This window comes from Tiliqua scincoides, chromosome 2 (assembly GCF_035046505.1).
Source record: "Tiliqua scincoides isolate rTilSci1 chromosome 2, rTilSci1.hap2, whole genome shotgun sequence".
Taxonomy (NCBI): domain Eukaryota; kingdom Metazoa; phylum Chordata; class Lepidosauria; order Squamata; family Scincidae; genus Tiliqua; species Tiliqua scincoides.
Window position 1 is genome coordinate 17337959 of NC_089822.1, and position 19921 is coordinate 17357879.

At 47.1% G+C, this 19921-nt stretch overlaps 1 protein-coding gene and 1 non-coding gene across 3 annotated transcripts in view; both read right to left on the bottom strand.

Moving 5' to 3' along the window:
* The window catches only part of DAB2 (DAB adaptor protein 2), a 107113-nt gene that overhangs the window by 60261 nt on the left and 26931 nt on the right, over positions 1-19921 (bottom strand). Inside the window, exon 1 of one of the 2 annotated variants that reach the window (XM_066615953.1) lies at positions 2797-2817. The exons of the other annotated variant lie outside the window; for it this stretch is intronic. The gene's annotated coding sequence lies outside the window, so the exon portion shown is untranslated. Of the gene's footprint in view, positions 1-2796; positions 2818-19921 lie in introns of those variants that run through there. 2 annotated transcript variants of the gene reach the window in all.
* Positions 11296-11400, bottom strand: LOC136643392 (U6 spliceosomal RNA). Its single transcript, XR_010793997.1, has one exon. It is a non-coding gene; the product is annotated as a U6 spliceosomal RNA (small nuclear RNA).

Below are 19921 nucleotides of genomic sequence, written 5' to 3' on the forward strand. Positions count from 1 at the left end.
GGCCCTTTCAAGAACATTTCAGTACTTAAGGCTCAAGCTGCGGCACCTATCATGTCACAAATTTGGCCTGAGGGAAGAGGAGAGTGTGTCAACACTACACACTTAAACTGTTTTCAAATCTGTTTTAAGTGCTGTGATACACACCCTAAAACCCACAGGAATTATAATGCTATAAAAGGACTAATAAATGAAAATAAAAATAAAGGAACTAATAAAACACCCACACACACGCATGCACACACATAAACTGCAGTTCTCATGTTTTATTTTTTTTGGGAGGGGGGATCCTGACAAATGGTTTTAAGGTGGTTTAAAAAGTGACATGTTGGACTGTTTTTGGTATAAAGGGAGAAGGTATGGATGGAGAGGTTCCACCCCAACCAAGGATATAATTAATATTTCCAAGGTTTGAGTGGACTTTTTCCATTTTGTTTACTCTCCTGCAGCTGCTTTACATTGGAGCTCTCAAGCATTCCAGTCTGAGAAAAGATCTACAATTAATTCTGGAAGTGGACCATGGGCAAGCTGCAGCACTGAATCCCTTCAGCAAATGGATGTATTTTTTCCATTCAATGGTATCAAGTACTGGTGTGCCCCCTTGTGGGGGGGTTTCCATTCCAGAACCCACCCACCCCATGGATAGGCAAAACTGTGGATACAGGTGTTGCCAGGGCTTCCCCAGCCCTCCTAATGCCTTTTATGGGCATTAAAACGTCACTTCTGGCTTTTTGCTGAAAACTGGAAGTGACATTTTTCTGCCCAAAACGGCTGTTCTGAGGCCTGCCAAGGCTACGGGTAGATGTCCACAGCTTCGGCAGGGGGGCCACCTGTGTCCACACATACCTGAAACCACGGATACAGGATCCACAGATATAGGGGTCCCCCTGTATTTGGTAGCTGCACGGTGAAAAGGGGCAAGGTGTCTTGCAGCCCAGTCCTATTCAGATCCAGGTGGATCTGACAATCCACTACTGTAAGTCTCACGTTCGTGTCATAAAATCTTCTTCACTGTTCTGTAGGCCAGGCAAGCAAGCACAAATGGCTGGAGTTCCTTCAGAAATGGACGTATTTTTCCCACTCTGTGGTATCAAGTATATGGCAGCTGGCAGCTGCACACTGAAAAAGGAACAAGGGGTTTTGTGGCCCAGTCCTATCCAGACCTTGTGAGGGGGTGGATCTTCCACACAAATGGCTGGACGCCGCACCACCAGCCTACAGAACCTCCACCATCCTTTGCTGTCACTGGTACACCAGTGGCAGGGGCTGTTCAGGTGAAGATCATGAAAGGATCAGGGTGGGGAGAAGGTAGGCTCGGAGTGGAAGGAGCCAGAGCTCAGTAGCACTAGTGCACCCCCTTTTCCAGCCCAGACCTGCCTCCAGACTCTCCTCTGACTTACACCAGCTGAATAGTCTGAGGAAACCCATTGGAAACCATGAGGCCTACAAAGTGTTCTATACATACCTCTCCTGAACTGTCTAGTCCCCTGCCAGCCCATAGGATGCAGTGTGCGTTCCACCAGCAGCACTGCATCTGCCTCAATGGGGGGCGGATAGGATTGGGCAATGGTGACATTCAATTCCAAACCCCCAAATGATCTTCTTCCAGAGGCTTCATGTAGATGTTAAATAGCATAGGAGAGAAAACGGAGCTATGTGGCACACCTTAAGCCAATGGCCAGGTGAAGAGAAAGAGTGCTCCAATACCACCTTCCGGGATCAAAGGCCTAGAGCCACTATAAAATGGTGTCCCCAACACCAGTCCTACCAGGTGACTTGGAAGGACACCACAACTGATGCTGAGTGGTCCAGCAGGAACAACAAATAGCCATGGCAGTACAAGGTTATTTGTGTGATGGACAATTGTGTCCTGATTAAATGCATCCCGGTCATTGGCATCCCTGGACATTTGCATCTTTTTTTCTTTTTTTTGGCTTTCTGGTCATTTGCATCCCACTAGAACTTGACAACAAACTGCAACTAGGCAACAAACCCCATGTTATATATGCTAAGTCTCTTTTCCCAGCCCTAACCCTACCTTTGCGTTAAAAAAATAAAAAAAGTACATCTACTATAAATATCCATATTTTGGGACACAAATGTCCAGGGTGCAAAAAAACTGGATGCAAATTTCCAGCGCTGGGACACATTTGATCAGGAAACGGTAGTCGGACTTTATGCAACCAATTGCACAATCACATCAAGGTTGCTTCTTTTTTTGAGTGTTTTATCAATGCGCATGCGTGCATCCGTGACACGGATTTTTGGAAAAGACACATACAAACTGCAGGAATTAAAAGTTGTTGCAGTGGTGGACCTGGCAGGAGAGCTGGGGGCAAATGCCCTGAGCGCTATGCCCACGCAGTGTTCAGGACCATTTGGATAGCCTTCTGAGGCTTCCGATGTGATCTTAAGCAGCTATGTCCAGTTTCCCGGAAGTACTGTGTAGGACTGCATGGGAAGCCTCAGACGGCTTTCTGGGTCATCCCTAATGATGCGCGAGGCCCTGTTGTGCCGGGTAAGTATGGGGGGCAGTGCAGTATGGGGGCAGCGGCATCATGGACCTTTGCCCCAGGGCATGTTGTGGGGCAGGTCCATTACTGAGTTGCTGCAAATGGAGATTGCACCAAATTTGGAAACAAAATATAGAGGATTCCTAATGCATTGGTTTCCACTTCAGAAACAAGTCTGGCTCATTTGAAATTCCACAATCTGGGAAGATCTGTGGATGGGAAAAATCCCAGAAGCATCACAGCGGAATTACCTTTCGTCATCTGAGCAAAGTAGTCATGCTCTTACCTTATCTGCTTCTTTGTATTCCATTGAGAAAGTGTGAAGGCCTTTGGTGGCTGTTTTGAAAGGCCTGAGCCAGGACATGTGTCATGTGGTACAGCTCATTCTTTCCAGCAAAACCACTGATAATGAGAAAATGATTGATTTATTTTGGGACAAAGTCAAGAACCCTAAATTAAGCTGACATTCCTGCGACTTGGACGCTCTGCCTCTTCCACTTGGAGCGTCCCACTGCCATTGTTCTTGTCCCAAGGCGACACAGTCATTTAAGGTTTCGGGGCTGTGATTGCCAAACACGATTATCTGTTTTGAAGAGACACTTTCCAGCTCCAGAGTCTCTGAAACCCTCCACTTTCTCTTGGTATCACTTACCGTTTTAAATTGGCACTTGTCAAACTTACTTGCTCCTGATTCAGCAAAAGTAAAGGCTGAAACCATCGGGGGGGAAAAAAAAGAACCCTAATTTACATGGGGCTGTTTATGTTTGAAGAAAAGGCCTTCAGGGAACACATTCAAGGGATCTAGGGAAAATGTATTCTGCAAAGAAAGGGAAGCGGCAGGGGCTACAAGATTTCTCTGCCGTTCAGCAGAACCAACTGCCAACATCAACATACTATCAGTTATATTTTTCTCATTTTTATGTGCGTGTGTTTAGATTTACTCCTAGCATGGTCTCCGCATCCTGTCCCAATGTTGATTTGAAAGCCATTCTATATCCTCCAGCGTCCTCACCCCATTGCACAGAGGGCCATGATGGCTTCGCAATACATTTTTGGGGAAGTCGGTCCCAGTGTGGTCAGCGAGGCTCATTCTCAATTCAGTGTGGATAGGATTGCAATTAAACAACCAAACTACATGTGATGCTTAGTCATAAGTAGTCCCTGGCCCCTTGTGTTTGTTTCTCTACAAAATGTAGAGATAGAAGACTACAATCTGCAGCAAAGATCAACAGGGTGGTGAGTGGGGCAAGAGAAAGTCTTCTTAACCCTTTTCTAACCAGTTTGTAAAAGACAAAAACATACAAAGTAAATTTGCTTGCTTTATCTATTTTTTTTAACGTTCCAGGAATAAGGGGTAGTCCCTAGACAAGACACAAACAATATGTTCCGACCTATTGCAGAATACATTTTATGACACACTGATTATAAATAACAAACAGTACACCATTCAACCCCCCTACACACACACACACACACACACACACACAGACATCAGTTCATCAGTTTATGCAATCTATTGCCAAATGGCAAGGATGTCTTCTGATGTTGCAAGAAACCTCCGTGGCTGCTCTTTGCTCTTGAACCTGCTTCAATCTGTGACTTTCTTTCCAGGAAAGAAGAACAAACACAATTTTTTTGTGCAGCTGGCATTTGGAAGGATATGACTAGGGGAAGACCTTTTGCATTGCACAACACAGACACTGGAACGTCTTCAGAAGAAAAGTTAAATGAGAAACATCTCTTGTTTTGTGGGAGAGACCAGTTACGCTTGAAATATAGGTTGATATTATTTATCTGATTTCTTTGTCTAACCCATCCCCGAGTTCTCTTGGAGGCAACAGTAGACACCTGACAAAATAAAAATGAAATCCCATTAAAATGTATAGGTGGGATCCAAAGTCAGGGCTGACCTTAAGCCAATTTGCCCAAATTGGGCCCAGTGCTTTAAAGGGCCAAGTACCAGCATGGTGGGCGGATTGCCCAGTGCCGCAGCCAGGATCTCAGTGTCCCAGAGGATAGCGGGTTGTGTGGAGTGCTTGTACTTTGGGCCTTCCCACCTGCCCGGGTCCAATTGGCCCAAAATGGGCCACCCAGAAGCAGTTGGTGGTGATGTCATCATGTCTGGTGTGCTCCCTGGGGCATTTGGTGGGCCGCTGCGAGATACAGGATGCTGGACTAGATGGGCCTATGGCCTGATCCAGTGGGGCTGTTCTTATGTTCTTATTTCCAGGTGCTGTGCTGCACTTTATGCAAGGCACCACCAGTGCTCATCTTGCCACAGCTACAGTTGCCATGGCTATATGGTGAGTGAGGGGCCCCGCGGGAGTGCTCCTGGGGTGCTCCTGGGGCTGGCCCTGTTCACATTTTCCTTGTTCTGGAGGAAAGGAAACTATGGATTCTACCCTATGATTTAACCACTTAATCCTATCCCATATTTGCTTATCTCCGGCCATAAAACGTGCTCAAACAAGATATTTTGGGCCTCCTAGATAACACACAGTGCCAAACTGCATCCTAAAAGGGAAATTCCCTGTGTTTTTTCCTATTTCAAAAAGAGGTCACAGGGAAGCCTCATTTAGGTTTAGGCACAATATGAGGAAAGAGCAGCCAACCCTTTGCCCCTGCACAAATTCTTCTATTTAAGACACCCCCTCCTGAAACTCCTATTAAGCATGGAGACAAAAACATTTAGGCACAATCTTGATGTTTTCCCCTGTTGCCAACAGCAGTTCTGACAGGAATTTGAATCAGGGTCATGGGGGAAAGGGTTAGCACCCTCCCCCCACCCCGTGCTGTGAGCTGGATCCAAATCAGGATCTCCCACAACTGCTTTCTGAGACAGGAAAAAAAAAAAAACAAAACACCAGGAATTCCAAATATGGAGCTTTCATGCCACAGCTTGTTTGTTCCTCAAAGCTTATTTATTAACTTATTTATGGAAAGCATTTGCAGCCCACCCTTCAGCCAACCAGGCTCTCAGAGCGGCTTACATAAAAGGAAACATTGGGAAACCATTACAACCGAAAGGGTTGGGGTGACGGAAGCGAGGGATATGACTCATTCGCTTCTGTTCTCTTCCTTCTCCTCAAGGGCAGTTGGTACTTTGGTGGCCTCTCTGGAAGAAGAGGGGAACAGTCCACACTTATGGAGGCAGAGGTATTGCTACCAGGTCTCATACTCAGTTCACTATGGCGTCGCCCCACCACCTGCACAGACACAGAAGTAATAGGCAGTGACGTGATTTTCACGTCACCACAAATTACTTCTGGCTTGCAAGCTGCTGTAGAACTTGGAGTAAAGCCAACTTGGCTAAGTCGCCTCTTTGCTCTGCTCTGAGGTCTGTAGAGGCCAGATTTGGAGCGGCTGGACTCTGTGGCAAGCTCAAAGTGTAGCTTGCAAGAACAGGAAGCAACTTGGAGTGACCGAATACAGCTGAGGCCAAGCAAGGGTGACACCAAGCCAACCCACATGGCCAGGTTGCTTTTTTAAAGAAGACTTGCATGCATGGCTTCGATGTGGCCATGCAATATCCCCATCGAGCCTGGTACCCAAAGCATACCACTACCACCCTTGCTTGCTACACCACACCACACCACTGTATGGAGGTCCCAGCAGAAAGAAGTGATGGCACTGTTTTTCCATTCTCTTCCTCCTTCTCACAAAGCAGTTGTGAGGCAGCCGTGGAGAAATTTCTCCTCCTGCCCCGGCTATCCTAGCCTAGATAGCATAAGAACATAAGAACAGACCTGCTGGATCAGGCCATAGGCCCATCTAGTCCAGCTTCCTGTATCTCACAGTGGCCCACCAAATGCCCCAGGGAGCACACCAGATAACAAGAGACCTGCATCCTGGTGTCCTCCCTTGCAACTGGCATTCTGACATAGCCCATTTCTAAAATCAGGAGGTTGCACATACACATCATGGTTTGTAACCCGTGATGGATTTTTCCTCAAGAAATTTGTCCAATCCCCCTTTAAAGGCATGTAGGCCAGATGCCATCACCACATCCTGTGGCAAGGAGCTCCACAGACCAACTACATGCTAGGTAAAGAAATAATTTCTTTTGTCTGTCCTAACACTCCCAACACTCAATTTTAGTGGATGTCCCCTGGTTGTGGTGTTGTGTGAGAGGGAAAAGAGCATCTCTCTATCCACTCTATCCTTCCCATGCATAATTTTGTATGTCTCAATCATGTCCCCCCTCAGGCGCCTCTTTTCTAGGCTGAAGAGGCCCAAACGCTGAAGCCTTTCCTCATAAGGAAGGTGCCCCAGCCCAGTAATCATCTTAGTCGCTCTCTTTTGCACCTTTTCCATTTCCACTATGTTCTTTTTGAGATGTGGCGACCAGTACTCCAGGTGTGGCCTTACCATTGATTTGTAGGATGGCAAAATGGCCAAAATGGTGTTCTCAGTTGCACACTTCCACATGAAAATTCAGCATACCTCTCAGCAAAAATCAGAATCCAAGAGTAATGGGCTTTATTATTGGGAAGGAGGGCAGACAAGTTGGTGAGTCCTGAACTGCAGTTTCACTTCTGTTTTCTGGCTTTGCAACAATGCCAGACATGAGGCCTTTTTTTGCCTACTTCCTCCAGAAAACCAGACGTGGCTGTTCCTCGATTGGAGGAAAAATCTTTCTCAAGAAATGAGAAGCAGAATTTTCCTATCTTTAGAACACTCAGCTAGAAGGGATTGCTTTTTCCTCCTATGGTTGTGGCACCAGAAAAGCATTGGGTGGGGGGAAAGCTAACAACCAGCTTGGGGGTGAAGCTGCAGCTCAATTTGGTTTGGATTACCAAGACTGCAGATTCAATCCTTGGCATCTCCAGGCTGGGCTGGGAAAGATCCCCGCCTGGGAGGAAATGTAGAAGAACATATCCCTGTCCTTGGTATTCAGCAGGAAATAAGTAACTACCCAGTTAGTGAACCATATTTACTTCTCAGCCCTGCTGCACTCCAGCTTTTGAAGACCCCATATTAACCTGGTGAGTTAAGGTCACCAGAACATTCATGTTGAGAAGGTAATACTAAGGTAGTAAATAGCAGCTAACCAACATTCCAGCACCGATGCAGCCATATCAACGGGACACATGCTGCATTTTGTAGTGGGGGGCAGTCAGGGAGGCCTACTGTGAGCCCTCCCTGCTACCATCCAGATAAATTTGGGGATAGGGAATTGAAGTGGCAGGGACGGCTTGCAGAGAAGGAACATTTGAAGCCAACTAGGACTGAGTCTAAGTTTGAGAAATATGTTTTCAAACCTTGCACCCAATGAAATTTGTCCCTATCACTAGAATTTGTCCCTATCACTAGAATTTGATCATGTGACATTGTTGTTGGCAACCTTCAGTCTCGAAAGACTATGGTATCGTGCTCTGAAAGGTGGTTCTGGAACAGCGTCTGGTGTGGCTGAAAAGGCCAATTCAGGAGTGACAATCCCTTCCACACCGGGAGCAAGTGCAGTCTGTCCCTGCCTATGGGCCTTCCGTCTTTGCCTCTTTGCCTCAGACTGTTGGCCAAGTGTCTCTTCAAACTGGGAAAGGCCATGTTGCACAGCCTGCCTCCAAGCGGGGCGCTCAGAGGCCAGGGTTTCCCACTTGTTGAGGTCCACTCCTAAGGCCTTCAGATCCCTCTTGCAGATGTCCTTGTATCGCAGCTGTGGTCTATCTGTAGGGCGCTTTCCTTGCACGAGTTCTCCATAGAGGAGATCCTTTGGGATCCGGCCATCATCCATTCTCACGACATGACCGACATTGTGACAATGGTTTAGTAATACGGTCATGTTTGTGTCATTTTCAGCAAGGGACTGACAGGTACGACTTGCTGTTTGGTCATCTTAACGTTGAAGGTTTGATGTTTCTCTGACCACAGCTGATTTGATTTCTATTGATTCTGTACCTAGTGCACCACCCAGTGGCAGTTCCAGTTATTTTGGGGGTGGGGGGCTGGAGCAACAGCCCTGATGGGGTCCCCACTGGTTTTTTTTTCCTATGCATTTGGAAAATGCATGAACAAGTCAATTATTCCCCCCCCCATTGGTGCCCAGAATCAGGCTATACACAGGTGTGAGTCCTCCCACATACTGCAAACAGGCCTCTATTCTATTTAATACTTTCTAGATGTCCCAGCATTGGGACAGGGCATCTAGGAATGGCCTGGAGAAGGCAGGAGATGGTTTGCAGCTGCAGCCGCTGCTCCCCACAGGGTCAGCATCCCCATGGACCCCATGGGAAAACCAGAGGACCTTCACTGTGTCAGGGGTGGGCAGGTAGGGTTGAGGTCCCTTGTGCGGGTTTTTTTTAGATGCACAACCACATTTGGCTCGCTCTGTGATCCAATAAGTGCAGGAGACAGGATGGAGTAACTGCTAGATTTCATATTTTTTAAAGAAAGGTGGGGGGGGAAAGCTATTATTGTTTCTTTGCCCCAGGGCAGACCTTGGTACAAGCAGAAATCTATTGAATATTTGGTAGAGTCCAATACGATTAAGGCTGCAATTTTATACACACCTTTGGGTAACAGCCCAGTCCCATCCCCGCCACACTGTAGCATACATGCATGCCATGGAGATAACACACTGCAAACTAGGTTGGGGGCGGGCAATCCAGAGGCCTGTGAGAGGTAAGGGAAAATATTTTCCCCTTCCCTCTCCATAAACCTACTGGTGGCCTGTCGGTCTCCTTGGACTTATGTCAGCTATCTAGCTGGCATGAGGAGAGCAAATGGGAGAAAATGAGAGAAGGGGGATTGAATTCTGGAGTCCACCAGTGCTGCCTGGATACACCACCTCTCTCCCCTGATCTATCCCCTCTCCTCTGATTCACCCCCTCCCCTCCTCCCCCCTGTCAGGAAACTGCCCTTTCTATCCCCACCCATGACACATGCTTGCTGACAACTTACCAAGGCTGACACAGCCTGGTGTTTGCAGCAGCATGATTCCAATGCTACCATCTCTTTGCAGTGGTGCCTCACACTGGCCCAGTTGTGGGTGCGCACCTTGCACCATCTCTGGGCCTTTTGCCCCACTTACTCTGGTGTTGCAAAAGGCTCATAGGGTTAGTCTGTCCCATTGAACTTAAAAGGACTTCTGACGAGACATGAACAGGGTTGAGCTGTAAGTCTGCCTACGACTTCCTGCACTCTGTCTTGTAATGGCCTGCAACCTTGGGTGCCTCAGCATCATGCCCAGCCTTTTCTTTACCTTCCACCTAGTTTTACACACCACCAGTGGCATCACAAGGCCACACTGGGTGATGCTACGGGGGTGTGTGTGATGCCATTACACACCAAAATTTTTAAAATCTTGGTATTTTGGAATAACATAATCATGTTATATATCATTCAGTGTGTAATTTCATGCAGAATGCAGTGAAATAAACTGCATTGAAATGTCTCTATTCTGTCACAAGTTATAGCCAAAAAAACCAGCAGGAGTGGGACTATGGTACACCATTACGCACACCACCTGGGGTGTTGCCCTACCCACTGCATGGGAGAAGGTCCATCATGGCCTCCTGCACTGGGTGACACAAGCCCTACTGACACCACTGCACACCACCCATCCTAAAGAAGAGTTCTCATAGCTTGCACACTACTTTGTGATATTTTTAGTTTTTTCCATTGAAGGGGTTACCCTGCTATGTACTTGGCCATCTGGTTTTACCAAGTTGTTCTCTGCTTAACATTTCAGAAAGGAAATGAGGGTAGTTTTCCATGTCCATTGGCCATGGCAATGTCAAAATGTCGTCTGAACATTGGCAATGACAAAGGAGTCCCTTTTCTTCTTGAGTGGAGGTTCTGAGGCTAACGTCCGAGCCGAACTTGAAAGACTAGCTGTTTCTTTTGGATATGTGAAGGGATGGATGAAGAGTTACTGCCATGTCAGATCTGGAGAGTCCTAGACAGAAAACTGGTTTTTGACAACATAACATAAGAACATAAGAACAGCCCCACTGGATCAGGCCATAGGCCCATCTAGTCCAGCTTCCTGTATCTCACAGCAGCCCACCAAATGCCCCAGGGAGCACACCAGATAACCTCATCCTGGTGCCCTCCCCTGCATCTGGCATTCTGACATAACCCATTTCTAAAATCAGGAGGTTGCGCATACACATAATGGCTTGTACCCTATAATGGATTTTTCCTCCAGAAACTTGTCCAATCCCCTTTTAAAGGCGTCTAGGCTAGACGCCAGCACCACATCCTGTGGCAAGGAGTTCCACAGACCGACCACACGCTGAGTAAAGAAATATTTTCTTTTGTCTGTCCTAACCCGCCCAACACTCAATTTTAGTGGATGTCCCCTGGTTCTGGTATTATGTGAGAGTGTAAAGAGCATGTCCCTATCCACTCTGTCCATCCCCTGCATAATTTTGTATGTCTCAATCATGTCCCCCCTCAAGCGTCTCTTTTCTAGGCTAAAGAGGCCCAAACGCCGTAGCCTTTCCTCATAAGGAAGGTGCCCCAGCCCTGTAATCATCTTAGTCGCTCTCTTTTGCACCTTTTCCATTTCCACTATGTCTTTTTTGAGATGCGGCGACCAGAACTGGACACAATACTCCAGGTGTGACCTTACCATAGATTTGTACAACGGCATTATAATACTAGCCGTTTTGTTCTCAATACCCTTCCTAATGATCCCAAGCATAGAATTGGCCTTCTTCACTACCGCCGCACATTGGGTCGACACTTTCATCGACCTGTCCACCACCACCCCAAGATCTCTCTCCTGATCTGTCACAGACAGCTCAGAACCCATCAGCCTATATCTAAAGTTTGACAAGATAAACATATGGAACATACCATGGATTTGATGCATCTTCCTCTTGAAAGGGCCACGCAGATTTTCTCTGCATGGTTCCAGCTTTTGAATATATTTGGCCAAGCAAGTTGTAAGTCAGTGGCATAGCTAGAGGGGGTGCAAAGCACTAAGTTTCGCAGGGAGCCTCACCGCAGTGTGCAAGGGGTCCCTCTCCGTCAGAACCAGCCAGGCAGGGGGAGCAAACTGGAGGCATACACCTGGAATGACTCCAAAGGGGAGGGGGAGGGGCCGCTTGCATGCTGCGGTGAGGCTCCCTGCAAAACTAAGCCCTTTCCCCCCTCTAGCTATGCTGCTGCTGTAAGCCATTCTCCACAAAGTTATTTGAATATATTATTTGCCTTCCAGGAATTGTTCTTGATTAAAATTAATTGGTTTCATAGCTTATTATGGAAAGAAACATTGCATTGTTTTCAACACACATAGATCAGATTTGGTTTCGTATCCTTAAATGATCAAGCATGGGGTTGAATGAAACTCTGATGTGGAGTCAGTGCTGAAAAACAATGGGAGTGTTTTTACAACAAAGAGAAAACAATACAATTAAGAGCTTATTTAAAGGCTTGGGGAAAGCACATGGTTTCATAGTTCTTATGGAACTGCACCACCTTGAAAAGAGGAAATCAAGTATTTGAATGGTCCCCTCTGCCCGTTAAAAACATCCATAGATATGGAAATCTAGCATTTTGGTGAGAAGTGCTTTTTCTCTTAGGCTTCTTTCTGATGTGCAAATTCTGCACATGAAGAGAGATTTTTGGAGCTGGGGAAAGCATTCACTTGACCTGAATAAAGGTCTGTCTATTCCAATACCCTTCCCAGAGTGGGCCATCAGGTGCCTTCAGGAAGCCCTCAATCAGCGCTTGCAGCCAATAGACATGGACATCCTTACTCTGTAATCTAAGATTGACCATGGTCCTGTCAATATTAACCTAGCCACAGAGGAGCCAGTTTCCTGTGAACAGGTTCCATGCAGCAGGGCCTAGGAGAGGGGGGTAAAGGGGGTAATTTTTTCCCCGGGCCCAGGGTCAAAAGGGGGGCCCAGGAGCCAAAGGAGGAGGCCCACAAATTTCCTGAGATCTTACGTTTACCTATCTACTCAGACTTGTTGCCCGCACGGGATGCTGGGGACACTCCCACAACTGGGGATGCTGGGGACCTGACAGATGCCACATGGGTTAGTAGACCTGGACTCCAAAGACTTTTTCAGTCTCTACCCTCCCCCCACCCTGTTTTGCCCCTCCCTGCCCCCATTCTGCTCACCCATCACCACCCTACCCCACTCTGTTTCACCCCTCCCCCTTTGCAAAGGGACCCAAAAGAAACTTTGTACCCCCTGATAAAATTCCTCTCAGAGGCCCTGGTAGTTGGGATGACATTTCATTGATCCACAGACCAATCCTATCCTCTTTCTGCCAGCAGAAGTGACATTCCACCAGCAAGTGCAACAAGGCCACACACAGAATGGCTGGTGTATGGCACACATGGGCTGGCAAGAGGCCACCCCCCCCAGTGCTAGTGAGTTGGCGGTAAGGGCGGGAGGTAGAAAGAGGGGGAGGAACAGGGGAGGTTTTGGACAGGAAGTGGGCATAGATGGGGGCGTGTTGAGGGCAAGAAGGGGTGGCTTTTGGTGGCAGCAGGTCCGTCAATATCCTGTCCCCCTTTCTGGCCTCAATTCACCTCCCCATGTCCACGTGTGCCAGCAAAATAGCTGGTGCAGACCTGAGAACACCAGTTGGGGTGGTGGAAGCTTGCCCTGGGGTAAGGAAGTAAATGTTCCTTTACTTTGAGGAGGCCTCCAGTACTCCCCTGTGGAATGCAGTGCATACTCTGTTTACACAGCTGCATCAATGGGAGGGGGGTTTAAGTTGGATTGGGGTACGATTACATGGGTGGGTGGGCCAGTATTGCATCTCAAGCAAAGAACTGGCATGCTGCCAGGAGGAGGAGCTTGATTTCACAGGAAAGATCCATCAGAATGAAAACCGTGGGGTTGAGTACTTTAAACGTTACTCCCAGCTGGATGGGAGCCAACTGTAAACAAATTCATCCTAGACCATGAGAGCTACGTTTAAAGGACCCAACTGTCTCATGAGGACACCATTGGGTGGTTTTCTACCCCTGAATGACTGCATTGACTCTCGCATGCCAATAGCATTCATGATGGTTTCTTAGCATATTCTTTCTAAAACATTGTTATTCTTTCAAACATTTATACGCTACCTTTCCTGCAGTTCTTGCAACTTATGGTAGCTTGCAATTAAAAATACAGCCCAACATCCCCATCCCCAACACACCACAGCAATATCACTCACAACCCAATCCTAAGAACATAAGAACAGCCCTGCTGGATCAGGCCATAGGCCCATCTAGTCCAGCTTCCTGTATCTCACAGCGGCCCACCAAATGCTTCAGGGAGCACACAAGACAACAAGAAACCTGCATCCTGGTGCCCTCCCTTGCATCTGACATTCTGACATAGCCCATTTCTAAAATCAGGAGGTTGCACATACACATCGTGGCTTGTAACCTGTGATGGATTTTTCCACCAGAAATTTGTCCAATCCCCCTTTTAAATGCATCTAGGCCTGATTCCATCACCATATCCTGTGGCAAGGAGTTCCACAGTTTAACTACACACTGAGTAAAGAAATAAAGTCCTGGTGGTGCCCAGGGCTCCAGTGGCGCCAAAATGGTGACTGCCAGATCCTGTGGGCAGCGTGGCTACTGCAGGGGTCTCCTCAGGAGAAAGGAGTATTCACTTCCTTTCCCCCAGGCAGCTGGCAGTAATGGGTCACCTCGGCTCCATGCCTCCGCTCTGTGCCTCCGCCCTCCCTCTATCCCATTCCGTCCATTCCCAGCCTCCTCCCCACCTTGAAAACACTCACGGCCAGCCGGTGCTGCAGGAGCACCGGCCAGCCGTCCTCCTGGTGCTAAGGCACAGTGCCTACTGGCTCTGGCCCAGCGCCAGCACTCCCAACTCCTCAGGTGCTGCAAATGTGCTTTACAACACATTTATGACACCCAAAGCCGGTGCTGAGTAGCAGCGCTGGCATTAACAGGCCCAGGATTGGGCTGTCGGTCTCTGATCTTGGAACCTAAGCAGGGTCAGGACTGGTTAGTACTTGGATGGGAGACCACCTGGGAATACCGGGTGCTGTAGGCTTATACCATAGTCTTTCGAGACTGAAGGTTGCCAACCAACCAACCAACCAACCACCTGTACCCATAGCCAACTATCACTTTTCACAATATGCAGAATGAAAAAAGCCAGGTCTTAACACAGCATCTGAAGGGATGCGCCACGTGAGCCTCCTCCAGGAGGGCACTCCACAGGGTTCATGCCACTGTCCTTTCACCTCCAGTTATAGTGGATTTGGATATATCTAAAGAAGCAAGAGGGCGTTGCCACCCTTGTGGGTATATATGAGGAAGACGGTATAGAGTTTAAATGCAGAAGCACCAGTTACGGAAACGGCTGATTAAACCTTGTGCTTCCATTTTTGTAAGTTACTTCAAAAGTCGAGCAGTGGGAAGTCGAGCAGCTCCTCTGTTTCCAAACAACATCAGGAACTGCTCTCGGTGAATTGGAGAAACTCAAGATCTCCGATCATATTATCACTATATAAGCAATGGTTTTGCATGTGGCATTGTTGGTTTGCTGATTATATAAGCAAGTTCCATGTTTTCTACCAGTTGTGGCGAAAGGGTGTGGGACTCGGAGTGACTCACTAGCTGGATGGCGGCTGGACGGCTGTCGCGAGGAGCAGCCAGAAGGCAACTTTTGGCTGTCAGTGAGCAAAACTATTAAAAGAGGTGGGTTTTCTTTATTGCCATGTAATTAGTGCCAGTGGGGCTAAACTGGACAGCATCACACAGAAACAATGAGGACTTCTTTCCTAGCTGCCTAGAATAGAGTGGCACTTCACGGCTAATTTCTGTAGGGCCTTGGGAGACATTAGTGAGTAGCTCCTGAACAAGCAAGAGGAGGCAGGGAGAGTGGTGGAAAAGCAAGTGTACCAGCTAAGGCAATGAATACAGTTCCAAAGCTTACTCATTTCTTATTTATGTACAGCAGTGGTGCCACTAGGGTTTGCATCACACAGTACAGGAGGACTGCATGTCATCCCTATGATGAACCTTCTCCCATGCAGTAGGTGGGGCAACACCCTTGGAGGTGGGTGTGGTGATGCACCATTGTCCCACCCCCACTGGTTTTTTGGCTACAATTTTTGATAGAATAGAGATATTTCAACGTGGTTTGTTGCATTGAATTCTGCACAAAATTACACCTCAATTGATATATAGCAAGGTGGTATTTGAAAATACCAAGATTTTACCCCCCCCTGTGCACATCACCTGGTGCGGCTTGCACACCTTGCGCCCCTCTAGCAACGCCACTGATGTATAGGATTTACAACCCAATCCTATACTTGTGCAATGCTAGCACAGCGGCTGTTGCACTGTCGCAAACCTGCTGTAAGTATAGCACAGATGGCACAGGGGTGGAGGGAGGGCAGAACGGAGGCAGGGAGGCAAGGGAAGGCAGGAAGGAGGGCGGTTCAGGACCAGGAGGGGGTCAGTGGAAGAAGCCTCTGTCATACCTTAATCCCCTTCCCGGGCCCGAAAGCCCTACATGGGGCTTCTCAGACTTGCGCCAGTGATTTTACTTGTGAACGTCCACACAGCCCCATTGAGGAGGCTGGAGCATGAAATGGGGTAAGGAAACAAGAAGGAGATCTCTGGCTTGCTCATCTCCAGTGCTGGATGCAGCATGGGTTGTGTGGCTCCACTGCACCAGAGCAGGAGAGGACTGGGCTGTTAATCTCTCGACTCTCCTTGACAGTGTCAAAATAACCCTAACCCTCAAAGGTAAAAGCAACAGACCTGCTGAAAAGAACAATGAATAAAGCCATGCACAGACCTCATACTCCATTGCAAAGCATGAGTGAATAGGATGATGCCTAGAAGAGAACAAAAATGGTGCCAGGCAAATATGTCCAGAGAAAGAAGCTCGTAATTTGGGCACCACCACAGAAAAGGCCTTCTTTCCATCTCTTGAATTACGTGCAATGCACTTGGTGCCAGGGTGAAAGGAGTTATCATAGATGGAGCAGCTGGAGCTATTGCAAATAGAAGTTGGCTTGGTGGTGGGGGATGTGCAGGTAGAGCTTTTGAGGTCCAACACAAAGACCAACATGCCCCTTCATGACATGCTTGAGGAAGGACCATTAGTTGATGAGTGGGCTGCAAGAAATCCCTTGGAGGTGTGTCAATGCAGGGCTGCCCTTTGCCCTATGGACGATGCATCCCTGAGTACTAGAGGAGACAGCAGAGAAAAAAACAAGCTATGAGTGCACATCTTGTTTGCTAGAGTTGCTCCTCATTCCATACCAATTGCTAGGGTATTCCAATCAACTGGGAAGTTAAGTTGGCATCCTCCAAGGAATATGACTGAGCAGAGAGCACCAACCCTGGTGTAATGTCTCAGCAGCTGCATATTAGTTTTGAGTGCCAAGAAATCCTTGTTGTTCTGCTTAAGAGAGCTAGTAAAGCCTAAAGATAACAGCAGCAGCCAAACACAGGAAGGGAATACTTGGAGTCTGAAATGTATGGAAGCCACAGAATGTAGCAAACCGGAGCCGAGCTGCATCACATCATAATCATCATCTTGTGGCCACTGCCTGCTCATGGAGCTCATATATACCAGGACAGCAAACATAGGGCTTCTTCCTAAGTTTGAAGTCCTACAAGCCCAGTTTTTCTTGGCGGAAGGTATACTCGTGTGGTCAGGCTCCTTTCAGGCCACCCATGACTTGGGAATGTTTTCCTAGAATGCGGGCTTTCCTTGGCTTGCATCTCAATGGAATTAGGGTTTAGATGGTTGAATCTTGATACATATATTGTGCCTGAGCATTCTCATGTCAGCAAAGTCATGGCAGATACATGCTTGATCCTCAACATATCCAAATTTCCTCCATAAACTGACAGACAGAGGCATTGCAGCAGTTTCAAGGCTTTGATTAAGATTGCTGCTGCTGCTGAGTTGTTACACACTCAGGATCTAACCAGCAGAAAGGACTTGGAATAAAATGTGAACAAGATCGCCAGGGACTGACTTGACAGCCTTGTTTTGGAGACAGATCTAGGGACTATAATGAACAGAAAACTGTATATGTGCAGAAAAGTAATTTTAGTATCTATTAACAAGAAGCATAATTTCCAGTGGCTATAATAGCCTGTATATAACTATTATGTAGTGTTGGAGGGCCCTAGCAGGATTGTGCAAAAAAGATTATAATTTTACACCGGGTACCCAAATTCCAGTGTCACCCTCCCCCCCACATAGTGTCACCTGGTGTGGTCTCTACCCCCAGCACTGGCCTAGTGATGCCACTGCTCCAGTTGTAGCTAACTTCAGCTAAAAACTTTCAGCTCTTTCCTGCTGCTGCTTTGGTTAGTCCAGTAGCATAGTTACAGGGGGTGCCACAGTAAAGTACTGCAGGTACTGCAATGCACCGTGTAACTGGCTCCTCCCCCTCGAGCGTCTGCGCGTTGCTGTCACGGCCCAGAATGGCTCTGAAGGGGAGAGGGAGGAGCAATACAGCATGTTGAGGTGCCTGCAGTACTTATCATGCTGCCTCCCCCTGTGGGTATGTGACAGGCTCTGTCCCAAAGTACTAACTGCATTCTCTCTCTCTCTCTCTCTCTCTCTCTCTCTCTCTCTCTCTCTCTCTCTCTCTCTGTCACACACACACACACACACACACACACACACACACACACACACGAGGTATTACCATCTTCAAGTTGTGCTGGCTATCTCATCTATAAGCACATAGAAGTTGCCACCTGCCAGGAAATAATCTCTTAACCATTGGCAGCCCTATGATCAAGAACCAGCCTAACAAAGAAATGGGCAGCCTGTGCTATAAACTATATTATTGACACATAAGAGAGATCATCCCTGCAGTCCCCTCCATGGCCAGGTTACCTGGTAGTAAATCTACAGCTAAAGTGAATACAGGATATGAGTTTAAACTGCTATAAAGTGAAGAGACTGTAGGGATCTTTGTGTCAAGGCGTATCGGAGAATCCCACGTTTGAGTCCAAAAGACACTGAGGCAGTGGCATCACTAGGGTTTGCATCACCTGCTGTGGAAAGCCAGCTCATCATGAGCATGATTGACCTCCTCCCATGCTGTGGGCATGGCAACACCCTGGGTGGTGGGCATGGCTATGAATCATTGCCCCGCCCTGCTGGGTTTTTGGCTATAACATTTAATAGAATAGAGATATTTCAACACGGTTCATTTCATTGCAATCTGCTGTGAATTACACATTGAATGATATATAACATGATGGTATTATTCCTAAAAACCATGATTTTAACAATTTTGGCCAGTAGTGGTGTCACCCCCCCATGTGCATCACACGCCCCTACACCCTCCTAGCGACGCCACTGTACTGAGGGTTTTGCCCCATTTGTTTTAGCCATTGGAAGTCTGACAATCACAGTGATGCTTCCTGGTTCATCAGTCGCTATCAAAACCCTATCAAACTTATCAAAAACTCTTGCTTGCCATGCAACTGCACATTAGAGCAGCTTGCTAATCATCACACTGACCTGACCCCACTGTGGAGTAACTTATGAATAGCCATTCTCTGCCTCCTCCCTGCTCTTTTCCACCTATTACTGCTGACTAGCAGAAAAAGAACTCATGAGTTACCAGTAAAGGAAACCGCAATTATTTACATTACATTTTTGGCCAAGTCAACACCCTGATAAGCCAGATCCTGTCTGCTTTTTCCTTTCATACGCTATACATTGTTGTAAATAAGAGGAAAGATAGAACTCCACATCTGTCATCCCTAATCCTTCTTCACAAAAATGCAGCCACTCAAAGATAAAATTGGGAACTCAGAATCATGCTGGTCACATACAACCCACCAAAATCAATGGACATAAGCATGCCTGGATATGAACAGGAGTGTGACACAAGTCTGAACACCCGAGTGTGCAACTTGGTTCCTAAAATCTGTAGATACCTATGAGGGCACTCACAGCAAGGAAGAATGAGATGCTTTTCTAGAAAACAACCTTATATTTGATGAGTGATCGGAAATAACTAAGTTTTGAATTATGCAACGTGTCACAAGCAGGCTGTGCTCTCTAGCTGTCTCTGCCCAGTCATGGCTTGAAAATATAGGCTCCTTCTTTCCAATTTTCAGAAGGAAAACAAGAATAATTGAGAAGGAGAACTTGGTTAAGGAACAGCAGAGGTTTTAGTTAGTAGACAATTCCCCAGTTTAAATGTGATATCTCAGAAGTTGGTTGTTAGGACTCTCAACAATGCAAAACTTTCCTTATGAAATGTAGAAATAATTATTAAAAAGTTGATCTTCAAAGTCACAATGCCTATCCATGAGATGTCTGTACCTGTAAGGTATATTTTGAGTCTCGCCCACTCACTTACTTACAGGTATGCTGCAGGAGTTTGGAACACAGTGGTTGAAAATACGTGAAAAACTCTTCTGGGTTTCTGTGTCTAGGGCAACTGTCTGTAGTAACAAATTGTCTGCCTGCAGAGTTGAC